The sequence below is a fragment of the Arachis hypogaea genome, chromosome 9 (assembly GCF_003086295.3).
Source record: "Arachis hypogaea cultivar Tifrunner chromosome 9, arahy.Tifrunner.gnm2.J5K5, whole genome shotgun sequence".
Lineage (NCBI taxonomy): Eukaryota > Viridiplantae > Streptophyta > Magnoliopsida > Fabales > Fabaceae > Arachis > Arachis hypogaea.
Genome location: NC_092044.1, coordinates 54,587,056 through 54,604,686, shown reverse-complemented (window position 1 = coordinate 54,604,686; position 17,631 = coordinate 54,587,056). Strand labels below are relative to the sequence as shown.

At 42.5% G+C, this 17,631-nt stretch overlaps 1 non-coding gene across 1 annotated transcript; it reads right to left on the bottom strand.

Moving 5' to 3' along the window:
- Window positions 1-8,822: 8,822 nt before the first annotated feature.
- On the bottom strand, window positions 8,823-8,929 carry LOC112713295 (small nucleolar RNA R71). Its single transcript, XR_003158268.1, has one exon. It is a non-coding gene; the product is annotated as a small nucleolar RNA R71 (small nucleolar RNA).
- Between the last annotated feature and the right edge of the window lie 8,702 nt (window positions 8,930-17,631).

Below are 17,631 nucleotides of genomic sequence, written 5' to 3'. Positions count from 1 at the left end.
TCTCACGCACTTGGCAGGACCCCTCCCCAGCCGCCTTGGCCGCAATATTTTTGGCAACAGTCGCCCTCTGCGCCCTCTTAAAAGCTATCATGGATTCATTTTTCTTCATTGCCTCTGCAAATAAAACAGAAACCAAGCTACAAGTCGGGCAAGTCGGAAAGACAGCTACAAGCAACATAAACAGATAATAAAAGATACCCAGTTCAATTTGAAGAAGAGCAGGATTAGTCAGAAATTTCTTTGTGTCAAGATGGGGAGGTTGACCCCAGCGTTCTTCCAAGACAGTCACAAAATCTCGCTCAGCCTCATCTAACATTTCCCACGAATATCTGGAGACCCTCACATCTTTTTGCCATTCCAAAGGAAAAGCAGGTTCGTCATTTTCATCCAGAAAAAAGGGCCGAACTCCTTCAACAGCTCGGACCTTGAAAAAGTAGTTTTTAAAATCTCGAAATGACTCGTCAAACATGGAAAAGACCTTCTTTCCTTGGGTAGAACGAAAAGAGACCCAAGCCGACTTCTTTTTTACTACACCAGGCTTAGTCAAGACAAAAAGATAGAAAAAGAGAGATTGGGAAGTAGGAATACCAAAACCATTGCACAACAATTGGAAAATTTTTATGAAACCCCAAGAATTGGGGTGAAGTTGAGAGGGGGCAACATTACAGGACCACAACAAGTCGGTTTCAAATTGAGTAAAAGGAAGGGTAATACCCAGCGGACCGAAGAAAAAATCATAAACATAAAAGAAAGGGCGATCATCAACAACCCGAGTAGAAAATCAGACTCTCTCGTCAGAAGAAGGAGGAATAAGCTCATAGTTCTTCTCATCACTGGATTTACTACAAACACTATGAAATTGCCTAAGCTGCGCACAAAACACAGAATCAACCAGAGAGACACTCATAAGAACTATCGAGTCCACCCAATTGGCTATACCTTCAGGAACCTGGGAAGGCATCTCTACAACGTTATTTCGGGAAGCCATGAGGCCAACTAAATCCTACAAAAGAAAAGAAGAAAGGATTACTCAAAAAACATCTCGGGCAAGTGGCAAAACATCTCCACGGGCGAATACACAGAAAAGGAAAAACCCCAAGACTCAAAGTCCCGGGGCATCCTTCGGAGGCAGTAACAAAGCAAGGAGAAAGACAAAACACAAACAAAATAGAAAGTCATATTCCTACAGTCTATCAGCAAGAAACAAACATACCAGGCAAAAAGAATCAAAGATGCAACCTTTTTTCAGAATCAAACAAAATTATCATTCCAAAGCTTCAAAATCAAAAGCATTTCACAACATGCAAAAGCCCTAAAGGTATCAAGCAGTGGGAAAAGCGAAAAAGACCATGCAAAAGACGAAGAAATTATGAGACGCACAGTGATCAGGCATAGCAAAAAGCAGAAAAGATCCAAACTTTTCCCAACCAAGATAAAAACTTTCTCAAAACAGACACAAAATGGTGTAGAGGGAGGAAGAAAGAAGAACCAAACCTGGGAAAATGAGAGAAAGCTGCAGAGGAGCGGAAGGCAAAATCCAAAATCACCCCTTCTACCACGAAAAAAGCAAAGTCACAAAGCAACGTCGCTAGGCTGAAACGCGAAAACTACAGGCGGAGGCTTCAGAAAAGTCAAAAGGAAAAAATTAAAAGTGAGAAATTAAAGGGAGAAGTTACGAAGAAGAAGTGAAGAAGAGAAACCGTTTCTGATTGAGAAAATTCAAAATAAAAACCAAGAGAAAATGAGGGCAACTAATACCAAACTAAAGCGGATATTAAAACCGCTTGCGTTCCCAAAAAAGCGCTGATATAAAAGCGCGCGCTTTTAGAGAAAAACATTCTATATTCAAAAGCTGCTACAAAAAGGAGTCGACAAAATGCTTGAGTTCGGTTTCACAAGAGAAGGACCGAAGTCAAGGACTCGACCTCAACAAAGAAGACCGAGCTCAAGCAGGGGCACTGTTCATACCCTGGGTCGAGCTATCTGACCTGGGATGATCGACGACAAAGCGACCGACCTCTATAGGTCAAGCGGACCGACTTCTTCTTAAAGAACTCGGCCGAGTCAACGTGAGAGCCCAATAAAGGGCCCGGGTAGAGGAACACGACTCAAATCCTAAGGCAGCCCAAGCCTATAGGGATAAAGACAGTTCTGTTGAAGATACGCTGACCTCAACTCAAGGATAAAAGATAAGATAAGATAACTAACTTATCTTATCCAAAAGGTCACATTTCACCATTATAAATACACTGGAGCACCCAGGTATAACTCATACTCTGATTCTACTCAATACCTGCTTAATACCCTTGCTAACTTAAGCATGGGTGTCCCTTGCAGGTTCCCCCCACCCTCTGGGGACAAACGATTCAGCACCACCACCAAATTCAACAAGTCAGACACAACGGCTCCGGCCGTCTCCCACCAGCCGGACACGTTAGCACCGACCCGTACAGAAGATCTCATTCGAGATCGACCTCCAGTTTCAGGTAACCCACGGAACAGTTTCAGACCTCGTCAGGTCTTTATTCATGGATCGCTTTTTATAACTTCTTACATTATTCTATCTTTGTCGCTTTACATCTTGCCAATTTTGATCATCGCTTGGCCTGACCTTTGATGAATTCAGTTTTCATCTTTGTCGACCTTATTGTGATCGAGCAGTGAATTTAGTTTGTCACTTTTTCCAATCTATAGCTTTATAATCAGGCAATGAATTTTTGCGTTTCAGATTAATGCGTCTTGACAAAGAGAATTTGTAGAAAATCTGAAAAAACTTTATTAAAAAAATAGAAAATATGCAAATATATACATGTGGGTGCTCACCCTTCTTAGGTCAGGTAATTTTTGCAAATCTTGGCTTTGTACCTTATTAAAAAACCTTTTTTAGGAAAAAGAGTGCACCTTTGTCCTAAGATCTTTTTATTACCTTTTAACTATAATACCTTCTTAGGTTGCAGGCGTGCCATGCTCTTGGTAGCTCTCGCTCCTCGAGTTCGGACACTTTGTAGTAGCTTTTTCCCAGTTAGCTACTAGTTTTCCTTCTTTGGGTTGACTTATTCCGATATCATTTTGGATTAGATGAGGTCATTATTGGTGAAGCTTTGCTGCACTACCTTTTGATTGTATCTTAAGGCCATGCGGCATTTTAGAGCTTCTTCTCTGATCCGAGCTCTTTCTCGGACTTCTGAGAGTAGGTCGAGCTCTTCCCTTTGAAGTTGGGAGTTAGCTTCTTCACTGTGGAGGATCGTTCTAGCAGATCATTCTTCAACTTCTACCGGTATTATTGCCTCCATTCTATAAGCCAATCGGAAGGGTAATTCCTTTGTGGTGGAGTGTGGAGTTGTCCGATATGCCCATAGGACTTGTGGGAGCCCTTCAGCCCAGGCTCCCTTTACATCCTGTAGCCTCCATTTTAACCCGGCTAGTATGACTTTATTGGCAGCTTTTACTTGTCCATTAGCCTGCAGGTGTTCTACAGATGTGAATTGAGTGCCATTGTCTGTGGTGATAGAGTAAGGAATCCCAAACCTCGTGACAATGTTCCTATATAGGAATTTTCAACTTCTTTGGGCAGTGGCATTGGCTAGGGGCTCTCCCTCTATCCATTTTATGAAATAATCTACCCCTACAATGAGGAATTTCACCTGTCCCGATCCTTGGGGGAAGGGCCCAAGGAGGTCGAGTCCCCACTTTGTAAATGGCCAAGGTGATGTTACGCTGATGAGTTCTTCTGGTGGGGCGATGTGAAAGTTAGCATGCTTCTGACATGGTGGACATGTCTTAACGAACTCGTTGGCTTCTTTTTGTAAAGTTGGCCAAAAGAATCCGGCTCAGAGTACTTTCTTGGCAAGAGCTCGTGCTCCGAGATGATTGCCAAATGTGCCATTGTGTATTTCTTCTAAGACCTCCTTTGTGTTAAAGGTCGGTACACATTTTAGTAGAAGTGTTGACATCCCTCTCTTGTATTGGATGTCGTTTATGATAGTGTAATACTAAGCTTCTCGCTTTAACCTCTTTCCCTCTTTTTTATCTGTAGGGAGTATCTCTGATTTGAGGTAGCTGATTATGGGAGTCATCCACCCTTGATCCTGACCTGATATAGCTAGGACCATTTCTTCCTCCGAGATTGATGGGCTTTGCAGTATTTCCAAGATGAGGCTCCTATTATTGCCCCCTGGTTTGGTGCTGGCTAATTTTGAGAGTGCATCAGCTCGGACATTTTGTTCCCGAGGTATATGTCAGATCTCGTATTCTTTGAATTGTCCAAGTTGTTCCCTGGTTTTGTCCAAGTACTTTTTCATGGCAGGGTCTTTGGCTTGGTAGGTCCCTGCTATTTATGAGGTAATGACCTGTGAGTCGTTGAAGATGATAAGTTTTTGGGCTCCAACCTCTTTGGCCAGCTTCAAACCAGCCATTAGCGCCTCATACTCAGCCTGGTTATTGGAAGCAGGGAACTCGAACTTCAAGGAGGGTTCGATTTGGGTTCCCTGATTACATTCTATTATCATGCCTGCTCCGCTCCCGATTTTATTGAAAGATCCGCTCACATAAAGATTCCAATTTGTAGGGATTTTCGGGGTGTTAGTGTACTCCGCAATGAAGTCGGCTAGATACTGTGATTTGATGGCTGTCCGAGCTTCATATTGGAGGTCGAATTTGGACAACTTGACTACCCACTGTAGGATTCTTCCCGCTAAATCTGTTTTCTGTAGAATGCCTTTTATGGGCTGGTTGGTCCAAACTTTAATGGTGTGAGCCTGAAAGTATGGACGAAGTCGTCGAGAGGTTAATATGAGAGCATAGGCGAACTTCTCTATCTTTTGATAGTTCAGCTCAGACCTTTGTAGCGTTTTGCTGATGAAATATATAGGTTGTTGTCCACTTTCGTCCTCTCTGTCTAGTGCTGAAGCTACTGCCCGGCTTCCTACTGCAAGGTATAATATGAGTGCTTCTCCTTCCCGTGGTCGGGTAAGGATGGGTGGTTGTCCCAGGAATCTTTTGAAATCCTGGAAGGCTTGCTCGTACTCTAGTGTCCATTCGAGCTTCTTTCTTTTCCTTAGTGTGGTGTAGAAGGGGAGAGATCTTATGGCTGATCCGACTAGAAATCTGGACAAGGCTGCTAGTCACCCGTTGAGCTATTGCACTTCTTTAACACAGGTCGGACTTTTCACATCGAGTATGGCCCGGCACTTGTCCGGGTTTGCTTCGATTCCTGTTTGTGTGAGCATGAAACCCAAGAATTTGCCAGCTTCTACTCCATGAGTTTCTTGACATGGTCTGCGAAGACTTCATTCATTAATATTTGATAGGTGGCTCCTGCATTTTTGAGTCTGAACGGCATGATGACGTAGCAATAGTTTGCCTTTGGAGTTAAGAATGAAGTTTTTTCTTGATCAGGTGGGTACATCAGGATTTGATTGTATCCTGAATAGGCATCCATGAACGAGAGGTATTTGTATCCGAAGGAGGCATCCACCAGAGCGTCTATACTTGGGAGTGGATAAGGATCTTTTGGGCAAGCTTTGTTGAGATCTGTATAATCTGTGCACATCCGCCACTTCCCATTTGATTTTTTCACCAAGACAACGATGGCTAACCATAGTAGGTACTTGACTTCTTTTATGAATCCTGCCTCTAGTAGAGCTTGTACCTGTTCCTGCACAGCTTGGGATCGTTCTGGTCTGAGCTTTCTATGCCTCTGCTGTACTGGCCGAGATCCTAGATACACTGCCAACTTGTGGCACATTAGCTTCAGGACTATGCCCGGCATGTCTGCGGCCTTCCATGCGAAGAGGTCGACATTATCTTTTAGGAACTGTATGAGGGACTCCTTTACATTCCCTTTTAGGATTATGCCAATATTGGTTGTTTTATCTGGGACATCTCCGATCTGGACTTTTTCTATCTCACCTTCATGGTGTGAATGAAAGTTCATCCCGACCTCGAACTCCACCGGGTTCGATGGTGTGGATTTCTTCTTCTTTGCCTCTGAGGTTCAGACTTTCGTTGTAACAGCGATGCTCTGTTTTTTGGTATCCTTTTATCGTAGCAATCCCTTCTGTAGTTGGGAACTTCATGCATAGATGAGGAGTCGAGACTACTGCGGCAAGCTGATTTAGCGTTGTCCGACCTATTAGGGCATTGTAGGCTGAACTCACATCGACCACGATGTAGTCTATGTTGAGCGTCCTTGACCGGTTTCCTTTTCTGAAGGTTATGTGTAGTGAGATGTATCCAAGTGGTTAGATTGGAGTATCTCCTAGTCTGAATAAGCTATTCGGATATGCTCTGAGCTCTTTTTCCTCCAGGCCGAGTTTGTCAAAGGCAGTTTTGAACAAGTTATCAGCCGAGCTTCCTTGGTCCACCAGTGTGCGGTGGAGATTAGCGTTGGCCAATATGATAGTGATGACCATGGGATCGTCATGTCGTGAGATGACGCCAGCTGCGTCCTCTTTAGTGAAAGTAATAGTAGGGAGGTCGGATGCTCTTTCTCCTCCCTCGACGTGATATACTTCTTTGAGGTGTCTTTTACGAGATGATTTGGAGATTCCTCCTCTCGCAAATCCTCCATGTATCATGTGAACAGGTCTCTCCGGGGTACGAGGTGGTCGTTCAGTTCGTCTGATCTCTTCGTCTCTTCTTCTTTTTTTGGGCTCATCTGTCTTACTGGATCGGTACCGATCTAGTCTCCCCTCTCTTGCCAATTTTTCTATAACATTCTTCAAGTCGAAGCACTCGTTAGTGGGATGTCCATAAATTCAGTGGTATTCGTAGTATTCCATCCAATTTTCGCCTCCTTTTTTGCTTTTAAGTGGGCGAGGTGGTGGGATCTTTTCAGTGTGGCATACTTATCGGTATACTTCTACAAGAGACACCTGGAGAGGGGTGTAGTTGTGGTATTTCTTAATCTTTTTCTTAAATTCTGTATCCTTATCTAGGGAGGAGTAAAAGGATCCGTATTTTGAGGTCTCTCATAGTCGAGAGTTTTTCTCCATATTGATGTACTTTTTTGCTCGTTCTTGCACTTCATTGAGAGATGTGGGATGTTTCTTTGATATAAAGTGACTAAAAGGTCCCTCTCGTAGGCCATTGATGAGACCCATAATGGCTGCTTTCAGTTGGCAGACTTTGTATGTCCAAACATGCTTTGTTAAATCTTTCCATGTAGTTGCAGAGACTTTCCCGATCTCCTTGCTTGATCCCTAATAGGCTTGGGGCGTGCTTGGTTTTGTCCTTCTAGAAGGAGAATCTGGCAAGAAACTTTCTAGCCAAGTCGTTAAAGCTTGTGATGGACCTGGGGGGTAGATTATCGAACCACTTAATTACTGTCTTTGTTAAGGTAGTCGGGAAGGCTTTGCACCAAATTGCATTTAAGGCATCGGTGAGATACATTCTACTTCTGAAATTACTGAGATGATGGCTTGGATCAGATGTGCTGTCGTACGGAATCATGTTGGGAGCTTTGAAATCCTTTGGGATTTTTTCATTCATAATCTCTTTGGTGATTGGGTCTTGATCTTTGTGGGGGTTGTATCCATGATTGGATTGGGTAGTCTTGGCTTTTAGATCGGCTTCAAGGTTTAAGAGTTTGTCCTCTAACTCTTTACGCCGCTTAGTTTCCCTTCGAAGGTCCTTCTCGGCTTCTCATTGGTGCTCAACTCCTTTTTGAGTTGTTTGAGATGATCTTGTCGAGCTTGAAGTGCCTCCAGGTTTTGTGTGTTTGGTGAGTTCTTGTCTCCGTTTGGTTGAGACATTCCCTTTGGTGTGGTGTCCTCGCCTTTCTGGGGTGTTCTGTCTTCTAGATCAGAGTTGTGGTCGTTGTCAAGGTTGTCCGCCATGGTGATAGGATGACTTCCAGGTCCCCGACAACGGCGCCAATGTTTCGAGGGTTACCTGAAACCGTTGGTCGATCTCGGACGAGATCTTCTGTACTGGTCGGAGCTGTTGTGTCCGACTTGATGATGGTGGCTGGAGCTGCCGTGTCTGACTTGTTGGACTTGGTGGTGCTGATCCTTGTGTCACCGATGGGTGGGGGTACCTGCAAGGGACTCCGATGCTTAAGTTAGTAAGGCTTTTAAGCAGGCTTTTAGTAGAATCAGAGTATATGTTATACCTGGGTGCTCCAGTGTATTTATAATATTGTAGAGTGACCTTTGCTGGAGATAAGATAGTTATCTTATCTTATCTTTTGAGTGAAGTCATCTTATCTTTAATGGAACCGCCCTTATCTTTCTAAGCTTTGGGCTGCCTTTAGATTTGGGTCGTGTTCCTTTGTTTGGGCCTTCTTGGGCCTCTGTAGTGGTTTGGCCGACCTCTTTTATAAAGAGGTCGGATAATGCTGGTCTGAACAGGTCGGTCGACTTGTCTTCAGTTAGCTCGGGTCGTACAACTTGACCTAAGACATGAACAATAACCATGCCAGAGAAAGTGCAGTAAACCATGCTGTGCAGGAGAGAAGAGTTCTAGGCTCTTACATTAATCCAATGCCAGGAAATTATGGAAGTACCATTTAGAAACCAACCATACATGCCAATAACTTTAAATTGAAACCTCGACTCATTACCCTTGTTCAGAATAATTGCTCATTTGGAGGAGGTGCCCAAGAAGACCCTAATCCACACTTGACCACTTTCCTAAGAATATGTGATACTGTGAAGTTTAATGGTGTTCATCCTGACTCCTATAGGTTGCTCCTGTTTCCCTTCTCTCTTAGGGACAAAGCATCTAAATGGTTAGAATCCTTTCCAATGGATAGTTTGACAACTTGGGAAGACATGGTGAACAAGTTATTGGTGAGATCCTATCCTCCTCAAAGAGTCAATAGATTAAGGGCTGAGGTCTAAAACTTTAGACAACAAGATGGTGAAACTCTCTATGAAGCATATGAGAGATACAAAGACTTGACAAGACGGTGCCCACCAGACCTGTTCAATGAATGGGTGCAGCTGTACATTTTCTATGAAAGGTTGTCTTATGAATCAAAGAAGGCATTGGATCACTCTTCAGGGGGATTTCTAAACAAGAAGAAGACCATTGAAGAAGCCATAGACATCATAGAAACTGTGGCTAACAACAAGTTTTTCTATGCCTCTGATAGGAGCAACAACCAAGGAGTAATGGAGCTAAATCATATGGATGCATTGCTGGCTTAAAACAAGATGATTACCAAGAAAATGGCTGACCTTACCAAGCAGATGGAAATGAATCAAGTTGCAATAGTCAACACTCCATCACCAGCTCAAGAAGGAGTGAATATAGAGGAAGGAAGTGACTGGGAACAAGCCAATTATATTGGAAACTCGTCCAGACAGTCCTACGATCCATACTCGAAGACTTATAACCCTGGTTGGAAGAACCACCCAAACTTTGGGTGGAGAAACCAGCAAGACCAAGGCCAAGATCAGAGGCATCACAACCCCAACCAAAACAACAATGCAGCCTATCAACACTCAACTCAAAGGCCATATCAACACCCACCCAACAACTCTTCTCAACTTCCATATCATACCCAAAACGGCCATTCTCAACCCTCTAACCTCAACTCACCATCGTCATCTGAAGATAGACTTTCCAGGATTGAGACTCTGCTTGAAGGCATATGCAAGGAAGTTCAGGACAATAGAGTGTTCAAGGATGAAGTTCGAGCTAATATAAAGAATCAGGGAGACACCATTAAAAGGCTTGAATCCCAAGTGGGATATCTTTCTCAGCAGATTCCTAAGCCTACTGACGGCTTCCCAAGTGATACTGAGAAGAACCCTAGAGGAGAGACAAAGAAGGTAAGATGGGAAGAATGCAAGGTGATCACTATAAGAGATGAAGAAGAGTCAAAAGTAGTGAACAACCCATCAGGACACCCTCAAGGCGTTCCAAAAAAAATCAAGAAGAGAAGGACCAAGAAACTGATTCTACACAAAAAAAGGAGCCAATGGAGAAGGAGATTTTGAAAACATATGTACTCAGAGCCCCATTCCCCCAGAGACTCAGGGGTGGTGGAAAGGGGAAATCATACTCAAGGTTCCTAGACATGTTTGCATCTCTCCATGTAAACATACCATTCATCGAGGCGCTCCAACAGATGCCCTCATATATCAAGTGCATGAAGGAGTTGCTGACCAAAAAGAATTCACTAAAGGGTGGACAAACAATAGTGATGAACAAAGAGTGCAGTGCCCTCATTAAAAAAGAATTGCCTACAAAAAAGAAGGACCCAGGGAGTTTTCACATCCCTTGTGCTATAAGAGAAACAATGATTGATAGTGGGCTTTGTGACCTAGGAGCAAGCATCAACTTAATGCCTTTATCCCTCATGAAGAAGCTACAAATTAATGAGCTAACACCCACAAATGTGATACTTCAACTGGCTGACAAAACTCAAAAACAAGCAATTGGAGTGGTAAAAAACGTGCTGGTAAAGGTTGGGAACTACTTCATTCCTATAAACTTTGCTGTCCTTGAAATGGAAGAAAGCCATCTCCATCCAATTATCCTGGAGAGACCGTTCTTAGCCACAGCCAGGGCACTCATAGATGTTGAGCGAGGGGAGTAAATACTAAGGATACATGATGAACAACTCATCTTTCATGTCTTTAGACCCTCACAAGAATTAGAGAAAGAAAACAAGGAACTAAGGGATGACCACAATAAAATACTCCTGGAAGAAACAAGTAGGGATTCACAAACAGGACACCGGGGTGCCTCCTTGGTTGAAAACCAAAGTAGTCAAAAGATACAATAGCCAAGGACAACCTAGGAGGAGCTGAGCCCACACGAGCTATATAAGACTAGCAACGAGATTGCCCTTAGAAACGAAGCCACGAGGAGTAAGGCATCACCAGAGAAAGGGAGAAAAAAGATGCCAAGAGGGTGGAGGAACAAAAAGATCCCTACACGGAACTTCTCTCCAGGAGATGCAGTGATATCTGTTCATTACCCACTAATCCCACCTCATATCCCTACCATTCCATCTCAACTACCTCAGGTATATACCATTAGTAGAATCCTCTCCTTGGAACATGTGGAGATTCTCAAGGAGGCTGGTGGACGAAATTGTGATACAAGAGTTCCAGGCACTGTTAGAGAAGCTTTTTCTTTCCACAACTCCATTCAACTTAACCAACAAGTGTACTGGGTCATCCAAGTAATACCTTACGTGAGTAAGGGTCGATCCCACAGAGATTGTTGGTATGAAGCAAGCTATGGTCACCTTGTAAATCTCAGTTAGGCGAATTAAATTGGTTTATGATGAGTTCGAAAATTAATAAATAAATAAAAAATAAAAAGGGATAGAAATACTTATGTAAAGAAATAGTGGGAATTTCAGATAAGTGTGTGAAGATGCTGTGCTCCTCTCGTATCTCTATTTTCTTATTACATTCATCCAATCCTTCCTACTCCTTTCCATGGCAAGCTGTATATAGGGCATCACCATTGTCAATGGCTACATCCCATCCTCTCAGTGAAAACGTTCTTATGCTCTGTCACAGCATGGCTAATCATCTGTCAGTTCTCAATCAGGTTGGAATAGAATCCCTTGATTCTTTTGCGCTTGTCATCACGCCCAGCCTTTAGGAGTTTGAAGCTCGTCACAGTCATTCAATCCCAAAATCCTACTCGGAATACCATAGACAAGGTTTAGACTTTCCGGATCCTCATGAATGCCGCCATCTATCTAGCTTATACCACGAAGATTCTGTTGGGGAATCTAAGAGATATGCGCCCGGCCTAGAGTAGAACGGAAGTGGTTGTCAGTCACGCGCGTTCATAGGTGAGAATGATGATGAGTGTCACGGATCATCACATTCATCAAAGTTAAGTGTAACGTATATCTTGGAATAAGGATAGAAGAGAATTGAATAGAAAGTAATAATAATTGTATTGAAACTTGAGGTACAGCAGAGCTCCACACCCTTAATTTATGGTGTGCAGAAACTCCACTGTTGAAAATACATAAGTAAAAGGTTCAGGCATGGCCGAATGGCCAGCCCCCCTAAAACGTGATCAATAGCCTCTTAAGATGAAGAATAATACAAAACTGGGACCAAATATGTAACATGGTCAAAAGACTACTAATACACTAGTAAAAAGTCTTATTTATACTAAACTAGCTACTAGGGTTTACATGAGTAAGTAATTGATGCATAAATCCACTTCCGGGGCCCACTTGGTGTATGCCTGGGCTGAGCTTGATCTATCCACGAGCTGAGACTTTTCTTGGAGTTGAACTCCAAGTTATAACGTGTTTTGGGCGTTCAACTCCGAATCATGACGTGTTTCTGGCGTTTAACTCCAGACAGCAGCATGTACTTGGCGTTCAACGCCAAGTTACGTCATCAATTTCCGAATAAAGTATAGACTATTATATATTGCTGGAAAGCTCTGGATGTCTACGTTCCAACGCCGTTAAGAGCGCGCCATTTGGAGTTTTGTGGCTCTAGAAAATCCATTTCGAGTGCAGGGAGGTCAGATTCCAACAGCATCAGCAGTCCTTTTGTCAGCCTTTTTCAGAGTTTTGCTCAAATCCCTCAATTTCAGCCAGAAATTACCTGAAATCACAAAAAAACACACAAACTCATAGTAAAGTCTAGAAATGTGAATTTAGCATAAAAACCAATGAAAACATCCCTAAAAGTAGCTTGAACTTACTAAAAACTACCTAAAAACAATGCCAAAAAGCGTATAAATTATCCGCTCATCACAACACCAAACTTAAATTGTTGCTTGTCCCCAAGCAACTAAAAATCAATTAGGATAAAAAGAAGAGAATATACTATAAATTCCAAAATATCAATGAATATTAATTATAATTAGATGAGCGGGACTTGTAGCTTTTTGCTTCTGAACAGTTTTGGCATCTCACTTTTTCCCTTGAAGTTCAGAGTGATTGGCATCTCTAGGAACTCAGAGTTCAGATAGTGTTATTGACTTTCCTAGTTAAGCATGTTGATTCTTGAACACAACTATTTATGAGTCTTGGCCGTGGCCCTAAGCATTTTGTTTTCCAGTATTACCACCGGATACATAAATGCCACAGACACATGACTGGGTGAACCTTTTCAGATTGTGACTCAGCTTTGCTAGAGTCCCCAGTTAGAGGTGTCCAGAGCTCTTAAGCACACTCTTTTTGCTTTGGATCACGACTTTAACCATTCAGTCTCAAGCTTTTCACTTGGACCTTTATGACACAAGCACATGGTTAGGGACAGCTTGATTTAGCCGCTTAGGCCTGGATTTGATTTCCTTGGGCCCTCCTATCCATTGATGCTCAAAGCCTTGGATCCGTTTTACCCTTGCCTTTTGGTTTTAAGGGCTATTGGCTTTTTCTGCTTGCTTTTTCTTTTTCTTTCTATTTTTTCGCCATTTTTTTTCGCAAGCTTTTGTTTTCCACTGCTTTTTCTTGCTTCAAGAATCAATTTTATGATTTTTCAGATTATCAATAACATTTCTCTCTGTTCATCATTCTTTCAAGAGCCAACAATTTTAACATTCGTAAACAACAAGATCAAAAATATGCACTGTTCAAGCATTCATTCAGAAAACAAAAAGTATTGTCACCATATCAATATAATTAAACTAAATTCAAGGATAAATTCGAAATTCATGTACTTCTTGTTCTTTTGAATTAAAACATTTTTCATTTAAGAGAGGTGAAGGATTAATGGAATTTATTCACAGCTTTAAGACATGGTTACTATATACTAATGATCATGAAGTAGAGACACAAAATATAAATAAACACAACATTAAAAACCAAAAAACAGAAAGAAATAAGAACAAGGAATGAATCCACCTTAGTGGCGTCTTCTTCTTGAAGGACCAACAATGTCCTTAAGCTCTTTTATGTCCCTTCCTTGCCTTTGTTGCTCCTCCCTCATTGCTCTTTGATCTTCTCTTATTTGATGGAGAATGATGGAGTGCTCATGATGTTCCACCCTTAATTGTTTCACATTGTGGCTCAAATCTTCTAAGGAGGTGTTGAGTTGCTCCCAATAGTTGTTGGGAGGAAAGTGCATCCCTTGAGGCATCTCAGGGATTTCTTGATGATGAGCTTCCTCATGCATCTCTTGAGAACCGTGAGGGATCTCTCTTGCTTGCTCCATCCTCTTCTTGGTGATGGGCTTATCCTCTTCAATGGGGATGTCTCTTTCTATGATAACTCCAGCTGAGTAACATAGATGGCAAATAAGGTGAGGAAAAGCTAGCTGTGCCATGGTGGAGGACTTGTCGGCTATTTTGTAGATTTTATTGGAGATGACCTCATGAACTTCTACTTCCTCTCCACTCATGATGTTATGAATCATGATGGCCCGATCCACAGTAACTTCAGATCGGTTGCTAGTGGGAATGATGGAGCGTTGAATGAACTCCAACCATCCTCTAGCCACAGGCTTGAGGTCCAGTCTTCTTAGTTGAACTGGCTTGCCTTTGGAGTCTCTTCTCCATTGAGCTCCTTCCACACATATGTCCATTAGGACTTGGTCCAACCTTTGATTAAAGTTGACCCTTCTAGTGTAGGGGCGTTCATCTCCTTGCATCATGGGCAAGTGAAACGCCAACCTCACATTTTCCGGACTAAAATCTAAGTATTTCCCCCGAACCATTGTGAGATAATTCTTTGGACTCGGGTTCATACTTTAATCATGGTTCCTAGTGATCCATGCATTGGCATAGAACTCTTGAACCATTAAGATTCCGACTTGTTGCATGGGGTTGGTTAGCACTTCCCAACCTCTTCTTCGGATCTCATGTCGGATTTCCGGATACTCATTTTTCTTGAGCTTAAAAGGGACCTCAGGGATCACCTTCTTCTTTGCCACAATATCATAGAAGTGGTCTTGATGGCTCTTGGAGATGAATCTTTCCATCTCCCATGACTCGGAGGTGGAAGCTTTTGTCTTCCCTTTTCCTTTTCTAGAGGATTCTCTGGCCTTAGGTGCCATTGATGGTAGTGGAAAACAAAAAAGATTATGCTTTGACCACACTAAACTTAAAATATTGCTCGTCCTCGAGCAATAGAAGAAAGAAGAGAAGAAGAAGAAGAAGAGAATATGGTAGAGAAGGAGAGATGTAGGTTCGGCCAAGGGGAAGAAGAGGGGGGTTGTGTTGTGTGAAAATGAAGTAGAATGGAAGGGTATATATAGGGAGAGGGGGTAGTGTGTATTCGGCCATTTAGGGTGGGAATGGGTGGGAAAATGGTTTTGAATTTTTGAAGGTAGGTGGGGTTTATAGGGAAGAGTGGATGGATGTGAGTGGTGAAGGGGGTGATTGGGAAGAGGAATTGAGGTGATTGGTGAAGAGTGTTAGGAAGTGTGACATGGGGAATAGTCATCACAAAAATAGGATTAGGAGGTAAGGTAGGAATATAGTAGGTGGGGATCCTATGGGGTCCACAGATCCTGAGGTGATCCTGTGGGGTCCACAGATCCTGAGGTGTCAAGGAATTCCATCCCTGCACCAAATAGGCATGTAAAATGCCTTTGCACACCATTCTGGCGTTTAAACGCCATGTGGTGCACATTCTGGGCGTTCAACGCCCATGTAAAGCATGTTTTTGGCGTTGAACGCCAGTTTCATGCTTGTTACTGGCGTTCAGCGCCAGCTTTTCCTCTTAGGCACATTCCTGGCGTTCAGCGCCAGAATGTTGCTTGTTTCTGGCATTCAGCGCCAGAATGATGCTCTGTTCTGGTGTTGAACGCCGGCCAGATGCATCTTACTGGCGTTGAACGCCAGCCTGTGCTTCCTCCAGGGTGTGATTTTTTTTTCTTCTGCTGTTTTTGATTCTGTTTTTAATTTTTATGATTTTTTTGTGACTCCTCATGATCATGTACCTAATAAAACATAAAATAACAATAAAATAAAAATTAGATAAATAAAATTGGGTTGCCTCCCAACAAGCGCTTCTTTAATGTCAATAGCTGGACAGTGGCTCCCATGGAGCCACAAGGTGATCAGGTCAATGTTGTATAGTCCCAACACCAAACTTGGAGTTTGGATATGGGATCTTTAACACCAAACTTAGAGTTTGGTTGTGGCCTCACAACACCAAACTTAGAGTTTGACTGTGGGGGCTCTTCTTGACTCTGAACTGAGAGAAGCTCTTCATGCTTACTCTCTTTTGTCACAGAGGGATGGCCATGTGCCTTAAACATAAGGTAGTCCCCATTCAATTGAAGGACTAGTTCGCCTTTGTTGACATCTATCACAGCTTCTGCTGTGGCTAAGAAAGGTCTTCCAAGGATGATACACTCATCCTCTTCCTTCCTAGTGTCTAAGATTATGAAATCAGCAGGGATGTAAAGGCCTTCAACCTTTACTAACACGTCCTCCACTATTCCATAAGCTTGTCTCAATGACTTGTCTGCCAATTGTAATGAGAACAAGGCAGGTTGTACCTCAATGATCCCCAGCTTCTCCATTACAGAGAGTGGCATAAGATTTATCCCTGACCCTAGATCACATAGAGCCTTTTCAAAGGTCATGGTGCCTATGGTACAAGGTATTAAGAACTTGCCAGGATCTTATTTCTTTTGAGGTAAAGTTTTCTGAATCCAGGTATCTAGTTCATTAATGAGCAAGGGAGGTTCACTTTCCCAAGTTTCATTACCAAACAACTTGGCATTCAGCTTCATGATAGCTCCTAAATATTGAGCAACTTGCTCTCCAGTCACATTTTCATCCTCTTCAGAGGAAGAATAGTCTTCAGAGATCATGAATGGCAGAAGGAGTTTTAATGGAATCTCTATGGTCTCTATATGAGCTTCAGATTCCTTTGGATCCTTAATAGGAAGCTCCTTCTTGCTTGAGAGACGTCCCAGGAGGTCTTCCTCACTAGGATTTTCGTCCTCCTCCTCCCTTGTGCATTCATCCGCATTAATCACATCAATAGCCTTGCACTCTCCTTTTGGATTCTCTTCTGTATTGCTTGGGAGAATACTGGGAGGAGTTTCAATGACTTTCTTACTCAGCTGGCCCACTTGTGCCTCCAGATTTCTGATGGAGGATCTTGTTTCACTCATGAAACTGAAAGTGGCCTTTGACAGATCAGAGACTAGATTGGCTAAATTAGAAGTGTTTTGTTCAAAATTCTCTGTCTGTTGCTGAGAAGATGATGGATATGGCTTGCTATTGCTCAGCCTATTATGTCCACCATTGTTAAAGCCTTGTTGAGGCTTTTGTTGATCCTTCTATGAGAAATTTGGATGATTTCTCCATGATGAGTTATAGGTGTTTCCATAAGGTTCACCCATGTAATTAACCTCTGCCATTGCAGGGTTCTCAGGATCATAAGCTTCTTCAGAAGCTGCCTCTTTAGTACTGTTGGATGCATTTTGCCATCCATTCAGACTTTGAGTGATCATGTTGACCTGTTGAGTCAACACTTTGTTCTGAGCCAATATGGCATTCAAAGCATCAATTTCAATAACTCCTTTCTTCTGAAGTATCCCATTATTCACGGAATTCCTCTCAGAAGTGTACATGAATTGGTTGTTTGCTACCATATTAATGAGTTCTTGAGCCTCTTCAGGCGTTTTCTTTAGGTGAATAGATCCACCTGCAGAATGGTCCAATGACATTTTCGAAAATTCAGACAGGCCATAATAGAATATATCTAATATGGTCCATTCTGAAAAC